Source organism: Cygnus olor, chromosome 2 (assembly GCF_009769625.2).
Source record: "Cygnus olor isolate bCygOlo1 chromosome 2, bCygOlo1.pri.v2, whole genome shotgun sequence".
In the NCBI taxonomy this organism is placed as follows: Eukaryota; Metazoa; Chordata; class Aves; order Anseriformes; family Anatidae; genus Cygnus; species Cygnus olor.
The window spans coordinates 5,956,244-5,981,930 of NC_049170.1; the positions used below are offsets into that span (position 1 = coordinate 5,956,244).

The window sequence follows — 25,687 nt, forward strand, 5'->3', positions numbered from 1 at the left end:
TCCAAGCTGTTGGTGCTCCGGAGAGCACAAGGCATCAGCAAAAACCATATGCAGCCCATGTTCCCTGCAGGAAAATTGGGCATGGGTGGCTCTGGCCCCTTGCAGGGATGGCTCCAGCCCCCTTGAGTCCTTCTCAGGACTGGGTGAAGCAAGATGCAGGAGGGAGACTGTGATCCCAGCACCTCTGCTACCTGGAGAAGCAAGGCAGGGTGTCCCATTGCCATGGCTAGCCCCTACAAGGACACAGACCTTGGATCCAAATGCTGGAGGACGTGGAGCTGACAGCCAGAGCTGCTGACAGCTGGGGAGATGCATCTTTGCTCTTGGTCGGGGCAGTCACAGACCCCCAGAAGCCCACCCGACAGGCACAGAAGCTTTTTCCAGAGCACCAAGCTGGCACCAACGCATTGGAGCCCAGGCATGAGACGGGGCAAGTCCCTCTGTGGTGAGCATCCGTAGGGGTGGGCATGGGCCAAGTGCGGGTCACCCAGTTGCAAAATTCCTGGGGCATTTCTCCAGCAGGTCCTACAGACTCCACATGTGCTCTCATCATTTGGTCTTACAGGAGCTGAAAAACCATCTCAGGGTTCCTTGCTTGCCTTCTTTTGGGTCTGTTCTGTTGGGGGAAAAAAATGAAATAACAACAAAAACCTAAATGCAATGGGGGGCACATGGAGCAGACTAGGAGGGAGTCCAGGTTTGCGCAGCCCCAGGGCGTGGTAACCACAGTCCCAGGACACTGCTCGCCAGCCCTCCCCTGCAGAAGAGTGTGGCAATGACATTTTGAGCCTAAGAAAATGATGGCAGCCTTCCTGAAAGCAAAGCGTGGTTCAGCACGCTCAGAGGAGACCACCCAGAGAAAAAGAGCCTGAAGAACCCCACAAGTAAAACTCTTGAATCCTAAGCTGTCCCTCATCTGCATTGCCCAAGGCAGGATGAGCTCCATTCATAGGTTGTGCCCTTCCCTGCTGCTGGGAGCCAGTTATGTTGTAAGAGTAGTCAGCAGTTAGGAGCTGTTACATATAATTATTTACCCACACAGAGATCTTTTCATGAAAAAAATAGCAAATCTTTTCATTCAACAATTTTTAGACAAGAGCTATTTGTTATTATGACATTTTTCATCTGTATCAGTACAAACATCCAGCCATTTAGTCTTTCACCCACAGAAAACTTCTTTCTTTCTGTTACCAAAAAAAAGGAGGGGGAGGATGAATGAAAACTGAATGTATTTTTGTTGTTGTTGTTGTCTGGGGTGTATTTTGAAGAAGAAAAAGAAAAAAAAAAAGTCAAAATAAAATACTGCTGTGAGTCCTTAATTCAGGGAAAGGCCATTTTTAGCTGTCCAAAATTGCTTGATTCAATAAATGTTGCCCATCTCTAGTGTCATGCTTTGCTAATCAGATTTGAGGAGCTGCTCAGCCCAGTAGATCACACTGCCATGTCTTATCAGCTGAACTAAATGGCGTGCTTACACCACGCAGCAGAATCACAGTGGGAATACTTGGCCTTCACAGCTGGCTCTGCAGGACCCTGAACAACACTGCTGGTCCTCTGCATGTCCTGAAAATCAGTTTGACTCCTACTAGGAGCAAAAAGACATGGAGAGACTGGGAAGAGATTGCAATGATCAGTAGCATCCCTTGGGATGGATGTTTTGGGGCAGAGGTCCATCTGGCCTAAGCTGCTTGCCCTCACCTTCCCTGCAGAGGTGACTGCAGGAAGGATGCTGTCCTCTCTGCTCGTCTCGTTTATTCTGCCCATGTGCTGCCAAGTTGCAATTTCTGCTCCTTGCCTTTTTTTTTTTTTTTTTTTTTTTTTTTTTTATGCTCATCTACCCTTTCAACAGGATTCCTTTCCCCCTTGGCCAATGGATGTGAGGGTGTATTACAGAGCGATTCAGCTGGAAAAAACTGCCAAGAAATGAAACAAATAATCTATTAAATTGTTTTCTGCAGAAAAAATCCAAATTCTGGCTTAAATTTCTAGAGACGGAATACCACCCTGGGGATTAAGTGCAGCTATCTCCAGCTGCTGGGTATTCATATTTTCTCCTTATTTTCCCCTGATCATTATTTGTGTCTTAGCAGGAGATAAATTTCCTTTAGTTTGATGTTATTCCTGGTTCTTTTGTGGCGTTCCCATGTAAAACTTCAGTTGTGATTAACTCCTTGCACCAAAATAAGAGCAGCCTTGATTTCTATCATGCAAAAGGTAGGGTGTCAGTATTCGGATAGTAAACATGAGGTTTCATGGGAAAGTCTGCCTGTTTGCAGCTGGTAGGATGCCTTTGAATATTTTGGGTGCGACTCATTTGATAAGAGCAGACACCTAAATTGCTCATCTGAGAGCAAGTCTCCCCGGTCTCCCTTTGCAGTCGATGGAGATCTCATCAAGGGAGCCCAGGACTCGTCTCCTTCCTGATGCCCAGTGCTCTCCAGCCCTGCTGGTGGCAGTGGCCCGAGGTGGTTGGCAGAGGTGCTGGGTTGGGAAGCACGAGGAGGTGAATGCATTTTTCCTGTCGGGGCAATTTCTGCTCTTATGACATGCTGGAGGGCGTGCTACGAGCAGAAACGATAAGCTCAGGCTCTGGGCCTCTCTGGGAACAAACCTCTCAGTTCTGAGTCATGGTGAACCTCAGCACAGGTTTGTGTTGGATTTGGACTCGTTAACTTGATGTGAATTAGTCCTGAATTCTAGGTTTTTTGACTGTTGTTCAAGAAGCTGCATCCTTAGGTAGCTTGGGCTGTGGGCAAGGCCTTGTCTCTGCAAGGAGGACTTGGCCAAAATCTCACCGTCCTCAGTCAAAGCTTGAGTTGATAGCTGGGTGTCTAGGGGTCAAAATGCCCCCCTACCTGGTCCTGGTGGCCAACAGGGTGGAAAATCGGAGGTGGTCTGGTCATGATGCCATGCAAATGCCCCTATCTGTGCATCTCCTGCTCACCAGGCCTTGAGTACAAGTGTAAGGGCAGACCTCCGAAAATATCTACCACATTTTCAATTCCTCTGCTCCCTGGAGTGCCCAAGATGTGGAGGGACGAGATCCTGCCCTGGCTTTAAGAGGGGAAAGGTTTTAAGAGGGCTGAGGGCTTCCATGGACGTCTTGGGGCAGGAAGGAAGGAGGACGAGGACCAGGCCTGGTCTGGCTGAAAGGCAAATCACCAGTGTACTGACCACACCTGGGCACTACCAATGAAAGATCCAGTTCGTACCCAGGCACTGCTGTGAAATCCATCAAAATTCATGCATTATTCCCACCTCCTGGACTTCTCATGCAGTGATGATCTGTATTTGAGCTACGCACTGCCTTAAGGAACAGCACTTCATTTCTCCTGGCCAGGCAAAGACAGCATTGCTATCCCTGTGTCTTGCATCCCCTACCACAATGTGGTGGCAGTTATAAATGAACCCGAAATTCACACAGCATCAGACTTTCCAAAATCCAATCCTGACCCAGCCTCGTATTCTGAATAGGTTAACAGTCTTTTTTTTTTTTTTTTTTTTTTTTTTCTAAACAAAAACCAACAACCCTGACCCAGTGAAAAATGTTAAAGGGAAATTGCAAATGTTATGCTTGTCTGAACAGGAGCCACTCTGGGAAACACACTACAGACATTAATTTCTGAGTGATTTCCCCCCTCTCATCCTGTACACCGTCAGATGAGGAATGCTCTGTTTTGGCTTACTCCTATCTTCTAGTGCCCACTCTGCTTATCAGAGATGTACTAGTTAAGGTGGAGGAAATTAAGGTGACCTCTACTAGTTCAGGTCTTTATGCAATTTGAGATGGCCATTAGTCACTTATTTTGGCATGCGGTGAATTAAAGAGAGACTCAGACTTTCAGACTATCTCAGAACCTTTCTTTCATGTTTTGCTCTCCCCTGTATGACTGGACACCCAAGAAGGCTGTTTCATTTAGCTGCCTCTTAAAACTGATGGCTTTATAAAATTTAAAACAAATCTGAATGCCTTCTGCTGCTCCTTTGGCTGATGCTGTGTGAATATCCTCCTGGCGTCCACGGGAAAAATGTTTCCCAGCTATTAATCAAGCCATTGATTTAGGAATTTTGCTCAGGGAAAGAACTTAGCCCTCGTGCCGGGAAAGGACCATAAATTTGCAAGAGGAAGAACTTCTGGGTCTCAGTTACTCATCCTCTTCCTGCCTGTGTGAATAGACTGAGTTTTGCAGACCAGATGCAGGAGTCAGCACCGCAAGAGTGGCAGGGAAATCCCCACCTTCTTCTCAGCCTGGAGGAGCCACAGTTTGAACATGTTTAGAGCCAAAGAGGCAAAGACAGGAAACAAGGTAAAAATCCCCCCCCCCTAGGACTTGTGCTTTTTGCTGACACATGCTCACTGCTGGACAACAGAAAACGCTGAGATGCTCAAACTCATTCTCATTCATGGATCCTGTGCAGAAATCCCACTAAAAGCAATGGGATATCATTAAACATCCCCTTGCAATAAGCATGGCTCCACACCACCTCTCTAACCCCAATGCAAAGGTTTCCCAGACCACCACCTCTTCCACCACCACATCCCACCATGGCCAGGGCTTTCACCAAGGCTGAGCTGCCCCTGGGCACAAAAACCCCAACGGAAAAAAATAAAAATTAAAAATTAAAAAAAATGGTGTCTGCATAAGGGGAGAAGCCTGGGGCTAGGCTATGCAGTGATTTTTGTGCCTCTTTAGCCAAAAAGGGCTGTGCACATCTGATTTGAATAAGTTATCTCACTGATGAACACATCTTCCTGTTAGGGAAAACATTGCTCAAGACTGAAAGACCTAGTAATTGCTTTTTGAAGCTGTCTTTTTTTTTGTGTAGGCCTACCCACTTTTTGCCTCTGTCCTAAATAGCACAACTCCCACTGATTTAGTAGAAATATCATGAATTAAGAACTAATGACTCAATTCCTAAAAATAATTTCGGGTGCCTCTATTTATAGGTACCAGCCTTAAGCTCAGAAACATTGGCAACCTCCAATCCTCTATTTTTTTTCCATCATGCTTTGATATCACAGCGGAACAGTCTGGAATTCAACATTTTCCAGTGTTCCCTTTTTCTGGGTAGCTGCCCTTTCCAATCCAGATAGCTCGCAGCACTTGATTTCTCAGGAAGGGACATGGGCCGTCAACTATTTTCAGGAAGTGTCTGGAAGCTCAGTTTAAAATAGCAGTGGAGATTCTGGAGGGCAGATGCAAACTTGTCCTTTGGTGATGGATTACAGACGTGAGAAAACACTTCTGAAGGGCAGCTGGTGGGCAGGATGTGGAAATGATGTGGGTGAAAGAAGTCTTGTGGGGCAGAGAATGGAAAAGCAGAGGATGGAGAAGGAGATTGTGTTGAGACAAGGTATGGAGAGGCAGGGAACAGAGAGGTAGAGGGTGGAGACACAAGGTATGGAGAAGCAGGGCACGAAGAGTTAGAGGTGGGAGAGGCAGGTCACGGAGAAGTAGCCTTGAATCTATTTAACCCTATGGCAAACAAAGGACCTTCAACCTTCCCAAACCTGTATAATCAGACCAACCCCGATGACTTTTGACATCCCTTTTCAAAGGCAATTCAAAATTTTCAGAGGACAGATACTAGCCAGGCATCAAAAAATTAAGGTAGGAAAGTCATTCATGGGTGTTCCAAAAGAAATCCATGGATCCATGGTGTATATCTGTCACCTAAAAATAAAAATAAACATCAACAATATTAAAAAAAAAAAAAAAAGAAAACTCCATAGTAAATGTAGAAACATCTATTTGTAACAGAAATCTCCTGTGTTCTTAGCTGTCTGCTTTTAGGACTATAGTATGCCTGTTACTTTAGGGAAAAACAAACAAACAAAACCACAAAAAAAAAATTACATTCTTGTGTTTATTATTTAGAGAGAAAGGGTAATTCCACCTAGAAGGTGTTAGCAGAGGGAGAGGCTGCACTTTCTCCCCCGTGGTGCTCAGCACAACATCTTGGTGCTGGTGGCCACCTCCAGCACGATGATGTCAGGAGTTACGAAACATATCAGCATGGTGGTGGCAACTGCTTCTGTGCCAAGACACATTCTTCTTCTCTTCTTTGGAAATTGTCTTTCTTCGGAAATACTCAGCTGAACACCTTTTGCCCCTCCTCTGTCCTGCTTGGTGAGAGGCAGGATGCCGGCAAGGCCAGCGCATGACTCATACTCTGGGAAACCAAGCGTGATGTGGCTTTCTGAGGAAAGAACACATGAGCAAGGATTTTTTTTTTCTTTTTTTTTTTTTTTTTAACTTTTCCAAGGAGAATGGGGCCATACAGACAGTGGCACTTAAATAAAGAGGACCCTGTGGCACGGCTGTCAGGGAAGAGGACAGTGCAGGAGTTCCACTGCATCCCCTGAGCTTGCTGTTGTGGTTCAGAGGATCTTTCACAGGCCAAAAAAGCCCATTTTGGGGCAAAGAGAAATAATATGATTTTGGGGAGAGGTGAAACAAGCCTTTCTGTAGCAGCACCTCCTTGCTGCATTGGGTGCCGTGACCCTGCTGTTATTAGGAATTATTATTAGTCATGTAGATGCTTTGGCAGCCGACATGTGTCTAATGTATTATGCTTTTCTTTGGAAATCCTCTGCTTTACACCTCCTCTGAGCATCTTTCTACCATCAGCCACCTGGCACACTCCCAAGGCTGCTCACTAACCTCTCCTGTTCGAGGTGACATGTAGGCACCCCACAATACTTACATGAGCTCATTTTGAGTGTCCCCTGTGATGGGAAGGGAGGTGGGCTCCAAGAGGGGTGATACTGAGTGTCACCTGCAGGGCTGGTGGGACCTGGCACCTCCTGGCACCCTGGAGGGTCTCATCCTGTCCACAGTGAGCTGGGAACTTCCCAAAGAGCTTTCTCTATGTCATCTCTCAAGAGAAAGCAGAATGGAAATGGGAAGCCAAGAAAAACTCAACCCAGTTGTCTAATGGGTGGAGAAAGGCTGGGGTCAATATTTCACCCACACATATCCAACAAAGGGATTAAAAATAAAAGGGAAGGAGTCAGGGCTGGTGATACATCCCTGTAGGAGGACAGCATCAATTAATGGGTCTGGGAAGGGGGAGTGTGGCATCCCCCAAACCTCTACCCAGCTTTGGCAGGAGAGGTCACCCCCCTGGCAGGGCTGGCACGGAGATGGTTAAGGTTCATGAAGGTGTTTCCCTGTAATAGGCACTGTCAGATACCTTTGCAGCCTGGATGACCATCTGGTTACTATAAAGAATGGTTTATGGGATCTCATCCTGTTTTTTGACTACTATAACATAAGTATTGAGAGACTGTAAGTTATGGCTTCATAAAAATAACAGCTTAATAATGAGAACGACTTTCTCCTTCCAGACCATGAGAAATTCAGGTGTATTTTACCCCTCCATTAAGATTGTAAAATGAGACAAAAGAGACCCAGACATCTAGGGGGAAGAAGAAAAGAAGAAAAAGCAAAAAAATACCAAAAACCTCTGAGAGCTCTGTTTTACATCAGTGCATGTGCAGAGCTCAAAGCTCTTTGCAGGACAGGGATGAATCCTGGTCTCCATTTTGCAGAAGGGGAAACTGAGGCACCGAGCTGTAAGATGGCTTGAACAGCATCATCCAGGCAGTCAGTGGTCAGGGCAGGAACTGCATCCTCAGCTGGAGGTCTCATTGCAGCTGCAGGCTGCATTTCTGCAATTCAAGCCAGCAGCACAGCTACCCAGGAGTTGTCCCCCTTTATCACAGCTATATTTAGGCTGTTCCTTTGTATTTTGAACTACTACTGTATTTCCAGCAAGCAGTAACCATCTTCAGACCCAGTTTCTCTGTGTTTTGTGGGGTAGCAGGGCAGTGTGTAAATACATGATTTACTCCTTTCAAGAAGTGGCTGCTAGATCTGGCCCAAAATTGTCTACTTGCTTTTTTTTTTTTTTTTTTTTTTTTTCATAGGTAAGGATGGGTGAGGGCCTTCTGCTACACATTTCCTTAGGACACAGGAATCTTGGACACCTCAAATCAATGGTTTTGAGGTTTTTCTTGAGCACTACTGTCCAAAATACTCTGTTTTTTTATTTTTATTTTTCCTCACAATGAAAGCTTTTTACATAAATATTGGAATGCAAGACTGCAATTCAAGTAGCCGAATTTCCTCTGTCTCTCCGCCCTAGTGTAGTGCCACACCACCACCACCACCTCAGCATATCTTGCACACAACATGCAAACTCTGTAAGGAGCCCTTTTCAAGCCTTTTAACAGCAATGACATCGGTGTGGCAGGAAATCAGGGATGCCTGCTTCTTATACATCCGGACAGAGCTGGCATTTTTATTGATGGTGGTGCTCTGCACGAAATGCTCTGCAGGCGAAGACTGCAGGAGAGCACAGGACACAGTGCACACTACGCAGGAGGAAGGGCGAGCACGTGTTTAATATGATGGCCCGTGTCTTGGAAGACCCGCTTTTGATTTTGGCTGTCAGAAACAACTTGCACGACCTGCAGAAAGTCACACTTCTCGTAAAAGGGGGCTGGCAGGAGGGTAGTTGTGCCAGTCAGTGGGGTGGTGGGGGACACCAGTGAGAGGTGTAGGTGGGGAAGGAGTCATCTGCCCTGATTTTAGGTAGCACATCGCTGTCTGACTCAGCCACCCTTTACAGGCAGAGGAGGGAGTCATCAGGTCCCTGCTTCTCCAAAGTGATGGGTCCCTGGTGGAGCCTTGGGGAAGGGGAGCCAGCCAACCTCACCCACACAGGGATGTGGAGCAGGGATGCCTGGGCAACATGCTTGTCTCCCCCACTACATTCATCCTCTGCAGGCTAATTAGCCATCATCATCATGAAAAGACACCTGACCAAAGCCCAGAGCAGGCTGGGGACCCAACCTCTGGTGAGGGATCCCTATAATATTTAATAACCTGCTTAGACATCACAGGGAGAAGTGCTGGACAAAGGAGGGCAATGGAAGTGCTGCCACCACAGGATGTCCCTTTCCCCCTTGGCACAGGATGTGGCTCTCCACAGACAGCACCTCTTAGTGCTTGCACAGATGCTGGACCAGCGTGGTGCTGGGTGATGGGGTGCTTGCATCTGAAGTGGCACCTCCTGGGTGCCCAAGCTTGAGAAGAGTGAGGGCATCAGTGCTTCTGTCACTTGTCTGCCAGGGAAAACTCCAAAACTCCGTCTTTTTTTTTTTTCTTTTTAAAGACAAGCCGGCTCACGGTGCCTTGAGGTAGGCTGGGGGAGCTCTGGAGGGGGCCAGGGCACTGGAGGCCATTGGCTGCGTGGCTGGGAGGAGGCAGGGCTGGGATTATCTTTCTTCTGCCTCCAATTTGACCTCTTTGCCAGCAGATTGTTCTGATTTTCCACATGGAGGGATCTAGGGACCCTCTCGAAAGTTCAAACTCCCGGCCTCCTCCCTGCCGGCAGCAGCAGAGCTCCGCACCCCTATGCCTCAGCAAAGCCCCATTTCACAGGGAAATCACAGGGAAATGAGCTTCTGAGCGCTGGTCACAAACCAGACCTCCTTTGTGCACAAACTGGGGCATTTCAAGTCTCTCTTACCCAGGACCACGTGGTTTCGAATGGTCAAAAACTTCCACAGTTTTTACTGGGATTTTGGGGCTGCATTTTCTGCTGGTTTACCAGCAGAAGACCCAGGGGAAATCTCTGGGATGGTTTCAAGGCAGAGCGCTTCCATTTTTCATTTTGCAACAGCATTTTATTTCAAAACTTGTGTGCTGTTAGCTACCAAAAAGCTGCAAAACAAAAACACAAGAATCTGAGCGGTTTCTTGCAGGTTTTTGCTTAGCTCAGAAAGGCCAAACATTTCCATCTTTAGTCAACACAAATTCTTACCTTTTTTTTTTTTTTAAACTTTCTCGGTTCAGCCAGCAGCCCTGACAGATCAGCTCCTTGCACAGCTCCTTCTGACAGCCTCGCTGACTTCCTCCACGCTGGTGCAAGGACTTGGACTTGGGTTAACCGAGTATTGCCCATCGGTGCAACGCAGTGTAATGCAGAAAAACACCTGGGAACGCTCAGCAGTGTCCGTCTGCCCTTTCCAGCTCACTGGGGCATCTCAAACCAGAATTTCCCAGTCCGTGACTGGAGCACCGAGGCTCTGCAATCACGCGTCTTAATAACAGGTCTTACCCAGCACAGGAGTGCTCTGTGGCATGCACATTATTGCTCCATCTGCCCTGCTTGCAAACATTTATTATTCTCCGTGACACATGCTGTAAAACTGCACTGAGGTAACTATGTATAGTTGGCAATTTCCATTCAGATGAGCTGAAGGAATTAATGAATTTGGAAGATTTCAGATCTGTTGAGATAGGGACAGGCGATGGCACGCTTTAAAATAATCACTCTCAACCGTGCACAACTTGAAACCACCCTACTAATCACAGGCAATCTGAGCGCTTATCGGGGCAGAGGGAGAGCTCAAGCACCATTCAAACCCTCTAATAATGGTAAATGATTCCACAAATGCACGTGTCCAGGACTCGGACTGCTTCCAACGCTAAGTGCTCATGAAAACTTGAAGTGCTCCACTGGTTTTAAATCACTGTGCAGGGCTGACTGATTTAAACTATCAGAGCACTTTTCTTTTTTTCTTGCATTTTCTTCTCCCACCACCACCCCCCTTTCCTTTTTTTTTTTTTTTTTTTTTTTTTTTTTTTTTTTTTTTATGAACACTTGAATTTGGAAGCAAGTCAAACACTTTAGTCTAGTGGTTCAAGACATACTGAACCGATTTAGAAATATGTCGGGAAAAAAAAAAAAAGGAACAGTAAATTATGTTTTAAAACCCTTTGGTTTTAGAGCATTTAAGCAACAAGGCTTGCTGCTGGAGCTGGGATGTGTTAGTCAGGGCTGGGAGTCAGTGCTGTGATGCAGACATGAGCCCTTATCTGTTTGATCACATACCTGCTGCAGGGGCACATCTGCCCCTGTGCTGCTCCAAAAATTCCTCAGCCTGTAGGTGCAGTGCTGAAAGTGGCCTGAAATGTAAATGCCATGCACGGAAAGGGGAAAAGATGCAGCGGATTCCCCCCTCCACCCCTGCCTGGGCTTCTTCTCTGCACAGCGTTTGGTCTCAAGCAGCCTTACAACCCGAAAGTGAAACTTTCTGGTGAGTTCACCCTTCTCGAAAGATGGGATAAAGCTGAAGCAAACAGCATAAATAATGAAAAAGTGAATTAGACTTTTAAAAATTCCATCGCCTTTAATAATTCAGACTGATTATAACATGCTGAAAGGAGTTTTTTTTTTTTTTTTTTTTTTTTAAATTACTCCTAGCTTGGCAATCTCCCATTAGGCACGAGCACCTCCATTGAAAATCATCAGCTAACGATAGCTGGGTCAGTGTGAGACGAGCAGCAAATTGCATCCCTGTGGATGTTTGTTCCCAGGAAAGACCCACACGGCCATCCTGCACCCAAGGGTGACACAGGGATGGAGGCTGCGGGACCCACGTCCTGCCCCTGGCTGCAGCCACGCTCTGGCTTGCATAAAGCCTTCAGCCTAAAACTCCCTCGGAGGCAGTAAATCGAAGCTGCTTGTCACCGTTGCTGGGAAATGAGTGCAGCGGGAAGGAAACCGAGCTTACGGTCGCAGGCATGAGCTGAGGTTTCCCTCTCATGTAATGTGGCGAGGTTGAGGGACTGATACAGCCACAGCGAGCGGGGGAAATGAGGACATGGGAGCATGCCAGGCCAGGCGGTAAAGACAATGCCAGCAGGGCCTGAACAATGGCAGTCCTTGTGCAGGAACCCGGGCCATGTATGCCACCCGTTTCCTCCCTTAAGATGCTACTACAGGTGTCATCTGCTGCTGGCTGGGACTTGCTGCCAAAGGATGAAACAAGGGCAGGCCACCAGCGTTCCCATCACCGAGAGCCACATCCTCATCTCGATGGAGCAAGGAGCTTCTGTGGTGACAATGACCGCATGACAATGGCATCGTCCTGGTGACACTGTTGTAGAATCACAGAATCATTAAGGTTGGAAGAGACCTCCAAGATCATCTAGTCCAATCACCCCCCTACCACCAATGTCACCCACCAAACCATGTCCCTAAGCACCACGTCCTCGAGATGTACTGGTGGGTGAGGAGTGAGGCTCTGGAGATGTCAGGAATGGAGGAGAGCAGATGGCAGAAGAAGACCAGAGGCATCTTGAAGGATGGCTGGGAGCCCTAGGGAGCTGAAGGACCGCCCCAAGCATTGGACTGGCTTGGAGCAATGAGGCTGAGACGTGGACCAGGAGAAGTCACGAGGCCGTGGAGCAGCTGAGAAGTGCCCAGCCTGGGAGGAGCAGGAGAAAATGCACAAAGGGCTCTTTTGTAGCGTGGCTCCGCTTGCGAGACTCAAAACTGTGGTCACAGGAGCCGGGCTGAGCTCTGAGGTTGCAGCCAGACTCATTTAGCATTTTGCGGGCCGTAATTTACTAGCAAATACAAACACTGGCCACCCACGGGATACACCCCGCTCCCAGAGCAAGAAGGTAGGTGGGGGGCATGGCCACCCCTTGTCCACTGCCCCCACCATGCCATCTGGCTTGCTGCTGCCAGGCCCGTGATGGCCATCTGCCTTGTGGCTGCCCAGGAGAAAGTTAATTATATATATTTTTTGCAGAGACACAATGGCAGCCAGAGATGTCGGCCAAGCATAAGGGAATAAATGAGGCCCAAAGTCACATTGCCAGCACTCAGAGAGAAGCTGTTCTTGGTCTAGCCATGCTGCAGCCCCCACTCCAGCAGGGACGAGGCTCTCCCAGAGTTTTGGAGTTGATGTTTCATGCTCATTTTTGGCTGGGGTACCTCTGTGAGAGGGCACACAGTGGGACAGTCTGCTCCAGGCCCTGCCTGGGCTTGGTGAGGGACAGGAAGAAACATCCCTTCACCTGAGCCACAGTTCCCACATCCATCAAGCGAGCACAGCCGTTCACATTTCCTTTGCAAAATGCCTCTAGCAGGAAAAAAATAGTGTAAGAACAAAGTACGAGAAAACCAAAGTTTTCTTTGGCCCTGTTAAAACTGCTGCGAGAAAATGCAGCTGTTCAGGACCATTTAATAAATTATTTTCTTTGCAAAGCCTCACCTTTTTGTACCAGCTGACATTCATTAGCCACCTCCAGCTCATCGTGACTCAGAGACACCCTCGCTGCCACCACTGCCACAATAGCATGGTCCTGAGCCCAAACCAGCACCTTTCCTTCAGGTCAAGGATCCTGGGGGAACAGGGTCAATACCACACTCTTGCATTGAGACCATTTTGGGGTCCAGGTTGAGATCCCTGCACTCTGCTCTCCTATGCCTCATCAACACAACTCCACATCTTTGCGTTTTGCTCTATGTTGCAGGACAGATGAGCCCCCAGGGACCAGACCTTTCCTCCCCCATGATTTTCAGGACACCCAATATGTTCTGGTGGACTCTCAGGGGTCCTGGTTTCATTTAGGTCTGGAGGAAGCTGTCCCCTCATTCCTCACACAAGAGCAGCACCAGGGCAGGGATTAATCCCTCTCCAGAGACATGAGTTTTCCAAACTGCCTCATAAAGGGAGCAGCACATTGCAAGAAGAGAAAGCTCCTTTGTTTAGGATAGCAGCTGTAATCTCCACATCAAGCACATGTTGGAATTCATAAGTGGCCATTTAGCCATATTCTGACAGCAGAACGAGCAGCCTCGGAGGAGCAGCCAGGCCTATTTATAGAGAGGAGGTTTGAGGTAACATCCTTACCTTGGATGCACCGTCTCCACTTAAGAGCCCAGCTTACAAGGGAAAGTGATGCCAGACAAGCCAAAAAAAAAAAAAAAAAAAAGGCAGGAGTCATGGCTCACTCTGCCTGGCTTGCTTTGCATCATAGCAAATTAAATGTTACAAGAGCAGTAGAAATCTCTAAAACCTCCAATTCTTTCAGACTTTAATAAGAAATGCTGGAAAATGTGTAGCCACTGAGGTTCCTCAGGCCAAACCTGTATAAACATATCAAGTTAATGCATCACTGTTGTCGCAGTACAAGAGCGTTAGGCAATCATGAGCTACCCAAGAGGTCAGAGCTTAGCCTACAAAGTTTGCTGACCTTTCTGTTGACTTTACTGCTGACACTCGGTGGCTCAGGAGAGCTCTTGGACGCTCATTGAGTGTTATCATGAACTGAGGCTGTCCCCCCATATTGCGTCAAACATTGATGCCTCGAGTCTGCTAAGGCCAAGGTGTTTGGGAGAACTCAAGCGGTGATGGCTGAGGTGTCCTGTATAGATGGCTGGAATCCAAGTCTGGCTGAAACCACAGGAGCTGCCCTGGGACACCTCAGAAAAGTGGATTTTCTCCCAACAAAGAGGAGTCGGGAATCCATGGAAAGGGGAAAGGACACCAAGGTGGTGATGAGACCCCTGCATGCACATTGGTTTGGAGAGCCCTTTGAAGGGTTGCACTAAGAATAATGGAATGGCTTGGCTATGGCTTGTAGAGATGATAGTCCAAGGCTGAACTGTGGCTTGGAACAAGGCATGGTGGGATGAGATTCAGCTCACAGACAAAATACCTAAATTTAGCCATTTCATTTAAATTTATTACCTATGCTACATGTAGGTGCCTCCAGGCCAGCCAGGAGTCTGAGAGCCAATTGCCACCTCGAGAGAGATCACGTTGGCCAAATGTGGGTGGTTCTCTTTGGGTATCTGAAGAGATAAGGCTGGTGCTGAAGAGCTGGGTTGAATTGTCCCAGGGAGGTGCCTTCACCTGAAGATCCCTTCCTCTTGCTATATTGAGGGCAGCATATGTATGATGGCTCCCAGAGGGCCCAGGCCAAGAAGTAACAGCACTTGGGTTGGTTTTAACAGCTGCTGAAGTTTAGGGTTCAGAGCAGGACATTTCATCACCTTGGCTCACTCGTCCTTCTCAGAGAGGAGCTCAAAATTCTGTTTTTTGGCTAGTACAGCTGGCTTCATGATCTGTGTACCAAAATCTTCCTAGGACCAAGATCTGCTACACACATGCTGGTACCATAGGGAGCAGAGAAGATGCTCACACATGCAACCTAAGAGCCCCACACGAGCCATCCCAGCACTGATGCTTCCAAAGGAAGGATGCTCCCTTACACCAAATATTCACTTTGGTTTACCTCTTGGGTGTGAGAAACCCTACCTATGCATCCCAAACCTTTGCACCATGCCTGTAATTAAGCTGGTCGTCCCCTGAAGTTCCTCCTCCAAGGCAGTACAATTAATTTGGGGACAAGAATTTCACTTGCCAGGAAGAAAAGGTGTAATTTTAGGAATCTCACTTCTGACATGGAAGCTGCTCTAAGAAGCTTCCCCCTATTTCCCACTGGCACATGGGAGTAGGGGAAATAGCCCTCCAAGATACCTCTGAGCCCTTCCCCTCTTCTCTGAGTTCAAGTTGCTGCTGCTGTTGCTGCAGGGACAGCTGAAAAAATCCTGGTGTGCGAGGGAAGGAGAAGCTGGCCAGCATCCAGCATCGGCTTCTGCCGTGAGGGGAGAGCCCTGCCTTCCAACAGATGCTGGGCTCTTACAGCTCGAGAGCCCCGCTCCCTTACCTTCCAGGGGTGTCCCTAGCTGCTCCTTCACTGACCGAATTAACCAGGAGGGACTGAACCAGGAATGTATATTTTATGATTAAGCATACACGAGAAGCCCAAATTGAAGGATTTTGTTAAAGAAAGCAACAGGACAGAGGAAAGAATTATTTGGTAAATCTCTCTGTAGTGCATTGGTGAAAAAGCCGAGTGATACAGTCCTATAATGTGTTGAAAATTAAATATTTCCGTTCCTCTAATACGTGTTGTGGTCATTAAGCCATTAAACAGTAAGTGACTAAAGCTAAATGGCTAACCTGAAGCCCGGGATTTTCACCACGCTGCCCAAGGGCTATTAATATTGTGTTTTATTATTTCAAGGGTGTCTGTTAGTTAGAACGGGAGGCTGTACCAATCCTACCACAATAGTAAACCACCTATAACTACATCAGTTCAAATTTACTAGATTAATAATGACACTAATGTAGTCAATAGCAATCAGCACAGGTTCATGGAAAGTGGATCCTGTCAAAGTAAACTTGCTTTTTTGCTGTTGATAGGGACAACAGTGTTAATAGAGTTGGCACTTTATAGAGGTATCGGTGCACAGGGTATTTTAAGCTGTTTAAATCCACTTGGCATACGTAAAATCTGTTAAGAAGTGGACACTTGATAGATATCAAACCTTAATTGCAACAGGAGACAGTTCATCGAGCTCCTGTGCTTCCAGTGGTACTTAGCAGAGCTCAGTTTTTGGCCTTACACTTTAATTTTTTTAGGAATATTCCTTGAAACAAACACATCATTAAAGCTTGCAAATGATGGGGAAATCTGGGAAGTGCCAAGGAAAGAAGAGGTCAGAGGGACTGGGTAACCCTGATTGCTTGCTATGCTCTTTGCAGGCAAACAATATGAATTTGTTGGCAGCCAAATATACATTTATCCTTTGAGGAATGAAGACTTTCTGTGCACATTTACAGTACAGAACAATGCCCAGGAAGCAGGCATTTTGAGAATTGTTTTCCAGGGGGTTAGATGGATCCTGAAGGTTAAAACAAGCCCACTGCGCAGAAATAGGGAGGCTGTGGTCTGTGTCTGGCACAGATCTGATGTCTGTGGGTGTTGACACGGTTATACTTCCACTGTTGAAGAAATCTTAATAAATTGTAGAGAGCTGCAGGATGATAAAAGAATTTGAATATATAGATATGGCATACACTGACATGCTTAAAGGGCCTCAGGGTGTCTAGAAAAGCAAGGAAAAAGCTAAGGGATGACTTGACTCTGGTGATAGAACTATATTCAGCATAACTGATATGGGCATAATAAGATCAGACATCAAGAAATTTAAGCTGGTCAAATTCATATTAGAAACAAGATATATATCTTTCAGCAATGAGAACTGAATCAACTATAGGAACCATTTCCTAAGATTGGCATTTGATTTTCCATCCAAGGATTTTTTTTAAAAATCAGATGAGATATCTTTTTGTTGTTGTTGTTGTTATATATATATATATGAATAATATATTGCTAGATTAATAATGACACTAATGTAGTCAATACCAATCAGCACAGGTTCATGTATATATCAATAATAAAAACAAGAATGAATCCTTCAATGTATCCAACAATGTATAAAACTCTTAATTTTATATTTGCCCAGGATTCTGCAGATACCTAAAGGAGCATGGAACAACCTACCCTGCCTCTGAGGCTTGGGCCAAAGGACCAGGATCAGAGCAGTCAGCTTCTTGAAAATTCATGGGGAAAAAAATAAAATATATCCGCAGGTTAGTCTTTATTTCCTAGGTCATGGAAGTTGTCTCCGTTGTGTTTTGTCATTTTACCTTTCAGATTCCGCAAGAAATAGTCAGATTCTGTGGTGTGCCTGTATCCCCAGATGGTCTTATCCAAAATGAGCAATTAAAAAGCATAATAAATATAAGCAAAAATTATAAACCAAATATATAAATAAAAAAACCTGGAATAATTCTGCAATGTCCTCTAGTCTGACTCTTCTGAATCATCAATTAATGACCTACTTAATCACGTTAATGTTTTCTCTAGTCCTGATCAGACTTGCTTACACTTAATGCTTTATTATATTGGCCTACTATTTAATGTGAACCAGGTATACACGAACATCTCACCAATCAGATCCATTTATCTACTAATGCTCCAGCACTTACTCTGTTGCAAGAGAGAGTAAAACATGATAGCTAGATTTTTTTCAATTAATTAGTTTGTCAAGCTTATTTTAAAAAGAAGAAACTTGAACCTAAGTTTGCCTGTCAAGCAAAAATACTATGGCTAGATAGATTTCCAAAGCATGAAATTCAAGAGTGCCCTTTGTGCCTTTGAAGAGCTCTCCTTTGTGTCCAAGAGCTTTGTCTTGGCTGACGTGCTCCCGGCACTTACCCGCAGCCAGTTCGGGGACATTTTGCTCTGTTTCCAGGAAGCACTGTGACCAAAGAAAAACTGAAGGCTCGCAAAGACACGTGCCAGCCCAGTGGTAATTGCAGCATTTCTTTTTTTTTTTTTTTTTTTTTTACATATTTAAGGACTCAGTCATACAAATGCCCTTGGCTGCACACCAAAGATCGGACCTCAGCGTGATGGCTCTGACCTATTTCTCTGTTGTGGCACACACGTCCACTGTCTGAAGAGCCTGGCAGCTGGAAAACATGAGGCGGAAAGAGAAATGAAGCTGAGAGAAGCCTTTCCAAATTCTTCAATTAGGCCCAAACAAGCTTTGAACTTGGGATGCTCTGCTATTGATTAGGCGAGCAGGATCTGGGTGGGTTGTGTGTGGTGTCCATGTCAAGCATCCCCTTTTCTCATTCTCAGCACGGATTCCAGGAGAGCTGCTTTGCTTTGAAAGAAAAGGGAATTTCTCCACACTGGTAGAGCATCACAAGATGCAAAGAAGGAGAGGGAAAGCTCTTGTAACACAAAACCAGATGTTTTTGCAGCGGATCTCAACTGAGTGGAAGAAAATTTAAGATGTGCTGGTAAGAAGAGCTTTATCAAGTGGGTGACTGAATGTGGGAAAGTGATGGAAGCAAATCTGTGTGAAAATGTTAAAGCAAAGTTTGGAAGCATCTTGGAAGATACAAGCATATTTCACCTTTTCATTTTAGGTTCTTCTAGTGGGGAGGAGTCTGATTTGCTTTGCAATCACAGTAAGCCATGCCTTGTAAATAAAACTTCCTATTGTCCTCCAGAGACGGCATTTCCATACACGAATGTTCCTTATTCAGGGAGTGTTAAGCCTTCAGAACAATCTGTGCTTCCAAGATGAATCCAGATGCTCATCACGTAATGTGTCCTCTCTGATGTGCTTCTGTTAGGGCACCTTCTCCCTTTTTGCTAGCGTCCTTTGCCCCAGAAGCTGAAGTGCTGAATCAAGCCTTGAAATATAGGGGCCAGGTTTTGCCATCTGCCTTAAATTAAATCACCTTTTCCTCTTCAGAGAGCCCAGCCGGTCTCATTGGAGCCATGTGAGGTCCAAGACATGCCAACAAGCTGGACCAACCTCTGAAGGACTCAGGGGCACACTCCATGTCCCCAGGAGCTCCTAGTCAGGACAGAGAGAGAGGAAGCAGGGGGATGAAGTGCCGCAAAGACTAGTACATACAAACACTCTTGTTTCATGCATATTTTATTATTCCAGCTCTGTAGGATTCTCACAGGATTTCCTGGGGAAAAAAAAATATATATATATATTATATATATATATATGCAGCAGATGAATGTCCTGGGCTTGTCAGACTGCTGCAAATGTGCTATAGGGGTGGGCTGTGTGCACAAAACGGATGTGCTTGGGGCATGATGAAATCCCAAGCAAATATCTGATGTCCCAAACACGCATAGCCATGATCTCCACGCAGAGACTAGGGCTGGCTGAGGAATCATGGGCAGACATGAACTTTCTCCTTTTCTGATTTTTTTTTCTGACCTTGAGGTTTTATAGGGAACCAAATCTTTGCAGAAGACACTGGTTTTGAAGAAGTCCTTAAAGTTAGGGGAGGGAGTTTGACATGACTGGCCATAGCTCAAGGAGGTTTCTAAGCATTAGGAGCAATATCTGAACTGATGCTTGGCTAAATATCACACTTAGCTGCCATTCAGCCATTTTCCTTTTAATATTGCTATTTTTGTATCTAGGGGTCATTGAATCCAAGCCAGAGGTCTTGGCAGCCCATGTTGGCTGGGCCTACACCAGCAAATCAAGCAGGGCCTGCTTGTCCCAGCCTTTTTTTTCTGGCCCTAAGGGTGAACACCAGGACACAGCTCATGTTCATATGGTTACTCACAAAGCAAGTCATGTCGGTAGGGTGACCCCTTCCTGCTCCCTTCCACAAACCCCTCAGAGTGCCCTTGATAGTACGGCCACATACCCAGGCCCATGGGATGCCCTGAGTCATGCCAAGGCACTGTCTGGGAGCCTGCTCATTGGCATGGACCAAAAATCATGCCAGGGAATGAGCCAAATTCTGGGTGCTCACTGGAGAGTATTTGATCGCGTGCTCCAGTTTTGAGTTTACCAGTGTAGGCATGAGCGTTCAGACCACCTAGTGCTGAGCTTAATTCAAGTGCTGCCATCACCGCCCTCCACGGGGTCTACAAGGAAGCAGGAACCAGCCTGGGATAGCAGACAGCCTCTTTGATCTCTGCAGCAAAGGTGCCCCAGTGACGATACAGGTAGGCAGCTTGAATGTGACCTGAGTTCATCCGAGATATCGCTGAGCTCTCCTGATAAGCCCTGTCTGGGGTAGGGAAGTGTTATTGCCCTGTTTATGCCTGGTGGAGATCACACAGCCAACTTACACATCTCTCCAGCTCCCTGCTGCATCCCACCCCCCGTCACCCTGGTGCTGCACCAGGTGGGCTCAGTCATGCTCTGTTCCCATTTGCAGATTAACCTAGCATCACATATCAGTGACTTTTCCTTGCCAAGATGATGGAAATATCCTGCTTTGGGGCTCAACCTACTTTTTTTTTTTTTTTTCATAATCTTTTCTAGTGAGGGTATTTATTAATATGCCACCACCCCCTCGATTGTATTTTGGAGTGGGAGACAGATGTTGTGTTTTAATTTTCAGTTAAACGTGAAGAATCAACATGAAAAGCTTCAAACTTTTAATCTTTGATGCCAGACAAGCATGGAGAGGTGTTTTTCAGAGCCAGGCTTGCTAGGGCATGAAGCTATAGATGAAGCTATTTTGCTCCTCAGCCAAGCAACTTTCAGACATTACAGAGCATTTCTATACCAGATCTATTTTTCTTTTCCATCTGACCTCTAATTCTAAAGAAAACTGCACCTTTTCTTCATAGTACTTAAATTTCATTTTCTTAAGAGCTCTGCTCAGGAGGACATACAATACAGAAACAGTCTGCATACTTCCAAATATGCCAGTGGTGTATGGCACATTTTAGGGACCTTCTTTATTTTAATGTCAAAATAGGGGCTCAGTCCCCAGCTGTAGCCAAATTTACCATGCTCATTTGCACCAGGCTACAGCAGCAGGTTGTGGCTGCTGATTTGTTAACGTGGTACTGGCAATTTGGGTGATTTCTGTGCTTTTATTGCTTCTTTTGCACTTCCCAAGATTGCAGGAATTTTATTTTTATATTTATTGATGACTTCTTTGCTTTTCTGGTTGAGGAGGAGAGCTCTCCAACCTAGCAGGGAGTAATGTGCAGACTCAAAAACTAGAAGGAAAAAAAAGGACGTGGAAGTTGATGTTCTCCTTGCAAACCTTGCAGTTCTCGAGCCAATCTTTTCCTTTCAGGAGGGCCCAAAGGGCTGAGGTCTGTCAGGCCCACAGATGGATTTAGCTCTCAGTGAAGATACAAGGCATAAACTGAGTACCTGCAAGCGCATGATCAACTCCCAGCTCTCACAGCCACACCGCTGAGGAGAGGGACAGGATAACTCTCAGTTCTGGCTCATTACAGACTTGATGGTATCTCCCTTGTAAGTTACTAAACCCATTTTGTTCATTTTGCAACACATCAATTTTATGGCGGAGCCTGAAGTATTTACTCGTCCTTGGGGTTTGCAGTTGTTGAGATACAGGATGTGAAAGCTTACATGTAAAATGTGCCTGAACTCTGCTACCCATTCAACAGTGAGTCAATAGTTCAGGAGTTAATTCATGAGAAGAAGGGAGTAAAAACACACCAAGGTCAGGATCTCATGACCCACAGTCTGTCTATAACTCTATCTGAAGGACCTTGTAATAGATAGGTATGTGGCTTGGAAAATACATAATGTTGTGGTTAAGTGAGGCATTTCACAAGTTTTGTAACATCACACTACTGGCAAACTTTCTTGAGCGCACATCATATTCAGATTGGAGATCTCAGTGGGATGGAAAACGTTAGGGTGATGAAGGTTTTAAATCTCATGACACAAGCCGATATGCCAAAAGATATTTACAAGCTAGTGAGCGTCCCATAAACTCCCTCCAAAGATTTTTCTCATTAGGCACCGGAGGAGCTGTGCTGATTTATGCCAGAGCTCCGGTCCTCTCCTCCCCATCGCCCAAGCAGACAGGGAGCGCCAAGCCCAGGTAACCTCTCCAACAGCCCATTCGCTGTTCCTCCTCACAGCTCCAAGAGGTTTGTGTAGTGTCAGCACCCACAGCCACTTTCCTGGCTTTCCATCACTGATGTGGTACAGGGAAGGTTTAGGTTTCCAGTTCTGCACATCTCAGGGCATGAGGCCCACCTTGAAGTATGGTTTCAAGGCATTCTCCTTTCTGCTTTGCCTGTGGAATGCCAAATTGCCCACCCCCAGAGGAAAGGCTCCACCACTTCTCTAGTGAAATGTGGACTTGGTGAGGCACAAGAACAAAGCTAAGCTCAGCAGGGCCCGCAGGCTGAATGCTTTCCATCCGCCCAGCCTGGCGAAGGCAGGTGACCCGTGAGCGGAGCTTGGGATCCCATGCCCCAGCCTTGCTCCAGGCCATTACATGTGAGCTGGAAGGGGCTGAAAAGGGCTGGGCATGGTCTAGCTCCTTCTGGGGAAGCTGGAGCACCTTTGCAGGCTTACAGCTTTGCAGTATGGACAGCGGGTTTCATCGTTAAAGGATGTGGTGATGGTGTCCAAGGGGCTGGTGGCACGGTCCTACATGGCCAGATGCTCTCCTCACTGAAGTTGTTCTCCAGATTGGACCAGGGAGATGAAATAGCTTGAAGAAAGAAAGGGAGGGGAAGGAAGATGGGACTTCATAAATACAGACAAGGTCCATGGGGAAGACAGCAGCAGGGGGAGGTGGCAGGGAGCAGGGACAGGGAGGAGGGCTGCTCTCTGCCAGCGCTGCCTTGTGCTCTTGTCTCATGATTCACAGGGCTGCCGCCAGCTTCTGGTGTGACCTGGGGTAAAATCACCGACTTTCTGTTCCTCATGTGCAAAACGGGACTCTTCATACTTCCCTTCATAACTGCCCTCTCTGTTTATGGCATGGGGTGGTTGGGCCAGAGCACGTATGGCTGCATGCAAGGGTGCAGCTCTGAGCCCTGCTGGTTTCCTGCAGGACCTGGTGCTGTTACCTGAGCACTAATTCAGGGAAATATTTGCATCTGGACTTTCAAGGCAGCCCGTGCCCAGCCAGGGTCTTCCCCCCTTTCTGTTGTAGGTTCTTCTTGCAGCAACCTGGAAAATAAGGAGCAGGAGGAGGGAGGGAGAAAGTATTAATGGAACAAATGCTCCAAACTCGCTTCCAAAAACATTTCCATCTTCCGGCAGCGTAGCAGCTGCGGCATGTCCGACGCTGTGTTTGCCGTAATGGTCACCAGCTGCGAGGAACCGCTTTTTTATTGACCAGAGCACTTCCTCGGGGCTGCAATAGATACCGAACACCTCCGGCTCCAAGTTTCGCAGGTGCCCAGAGCTGGGGCTGGATTTCCCCTCTCCCTCCGCTGCCCTCCAGCCCCTAAGAGCAGTGCTCTGCTCTCCTGGCAGGTCTGAAGCCCCACGCACACCCATAGAGCCATGGTAATTAAGAGACATTTAAAGAGGTAATATCAAAGATAAATCATGCAGCAAAAATAATTAAAAAATAATAAAAGCTAAGACTTTTTTTTTTTTTTCAGGAGGATCTTTTGAGGAGGGGGGCTGGATATAATCTTTTTGAGCACTCTATTATAAGCCCCGAGTTATGAATAAATCCATATTTTAACATCTGGGATTCATAACATCTTGCTGACAGTCAAATCTCATAAAAGATGTGGTGAGCTCTACAGATGTGGGAAACCTCATTCAGTGAGCTGCATAACAAAGGAAATCTAGTGCTTTTCCACTATTCCTCATTAACTCTGTGGCTGGATGCAGTGGTCCTGACACCAGTGAGGAGCAGAGCTGCAGGGTCACCCATGCTGGGTGCACCCTTGCTCAGAAACACACACAGCATCGCTGCTGTAAAATAATGGGGGAAAAAAGCGTGGGATTGCCGTCCCTCCTGGTGCTCCAGGCTGTGTGTTCATGCAGCAGCAAGTAGTTTCTGCATGGGGAGGCTTCCAAATAGAAGGGTACAAGGTGATGGAAAGCACCACCCGAGGCATCATGAAGATGCGAGGCTAAGGGGATGTGCCTAGGGTTTGTGTGAATGTCCCTTTGATCCCAGCATGGGATCTTCGCGAGGTAAAACGGGGGGAAGGAAGGGAAGAGAAAGGGCAGGACGCCCTGTCACCCCCATCTCACAAACCCACGAGAGCCTCCACGGCTCCTACAGTGGGGGCGTAGCTGGTGGAGGTGGCCACAAACCAGACCCAACGCTTGTACTGCCGCGGGCGTCACAGCAAGCCAGAGTCTCCTTTCTATCGGGTAAACCCAAGGAAAGCAAACAGTTTATTATGGTCTCATTTAATTTGGACTTATATAAAGTTGGAGCATCAGAGCCTGTATTTAATGCATTTGTGGTGGAGGGGATTTTTTTTTCCTCCCCAAATGGCTCACCATTGATTTTCCTCTTAACAAGTGCTCCTGCTCTGACAGTCCATCTCACTCTCCGTGTTCAGACTAAGAGGTTGTAATCTTCCCGTCGGTGATATCTGAATCCCTTAGCCGTGGGCACGGTTATGTTTTCACTAAAAGAGGATTACAACCTATTAATCAATAAAGATGAAGTGGGTTAGCAGAGCCGTGACAAAGACAGGGTTATTTCGCCCAGGCTGGAGAGACAGGCACGAAATAAAACAGCACCTCAACAGCCTTGTTCTTAGCAATGGGTTTTATGTGTGTGAAAGAAATGTGTAGTGGAGAAGAAAAGAACTGTAGCAAAGAGCTGATGCCAATATCTGGATGATCACCCTACTATTTCATCGGGGTGCCCGCGGTACGAGTGCTGAGCAGAGGCAGGAGACCAAAACCCACTCTTGCCCTGCCTGATGCCAAATCTCAAAATGCTTTATGGCAGGAGGACAGAATTACTCGTATCGGACAGAGGGAGAAACTGAGGCACGCGATTTCTTTGTGAGCCTGTAGGAAGTAGGAGCCAGGGCTGGAGAACAGAAAATAGGCTTTGGGAGAGCAGTCCAGCCCAGCTGGCTGCCTTGCGTGACTTACGCTAAGAGGCTGGCAGGCCTCTAGAGCAGAGCTAAAGCACTGGAACTATGAATTTCCAAGCTTTCAAATATTTGGATAGCCTATAAATATAACTCTAAGCTCCTAATCCCCCCCTGTAAAATGGTGTCATTTTTTTTCATCTTTTTTTTTGTTGTTGTTTCGACCTCCCTTCTTTGTAAAGGTTTTGCTAAAGCAGCCTCAGCTCTGACATCATCTGAGAATTTCATTTAACAAAATGTTTTGAATCATTTGTGCCGGTTCTAGTGACTCTGCCAATGGAAACAGTCCCGGCAGCAAGTGCGATTTTAAACCTTGAATGTGCAATTTTTTTTTTCCTCTCCTGTAGTTACATTCAGAGCAAAAACTCTCCCCTTGTCCCTGGGCCAGCTCTCCCTGAGAAGGGGCTGCTCCAGGACATCAGGAGCACAATGTTTGCATGCCCAAGGAGAGCTCATCTGGAGACAGGGCAGCTTTTTGTGTCCCTGTCCCATGTAACCCACCTGGGGTGGGGAAGAGGAGCAGGAGGATGGGCTGAGGCAACGTTTGCCTCATTGATGTCCTTATATCAGGTTCTCCTTCACTCTTT

At 46.6% G+C, this 25,687-nt stretch overlaps 1 long non-coding RNA gene across 1 annotated transcript; it reads right to left on the minus strand.

Annotated features, from left to right (window-relative positions):
• Positions 1-5,854: 5,854 nt before the first annotated feature.
• On the minus strand, positions 5,855-17,995 carry LOC121065375. The gene is made up of 5 exons (XR_005817022.1): positions 17,946-17,995; positions 13,082-13,211; positions 12,045-12,286; positions 10,909-11,956; positions 5,855-6,201 (listed from the first exon to the last, which is right to left on the minus strand). It is a non-coding gene; the product is annotated as an uncharacterized LOC121065375 (long non-coding RNA).
• Positions 17,996-25,687: the final 7,692 nt, after the last annotated feature.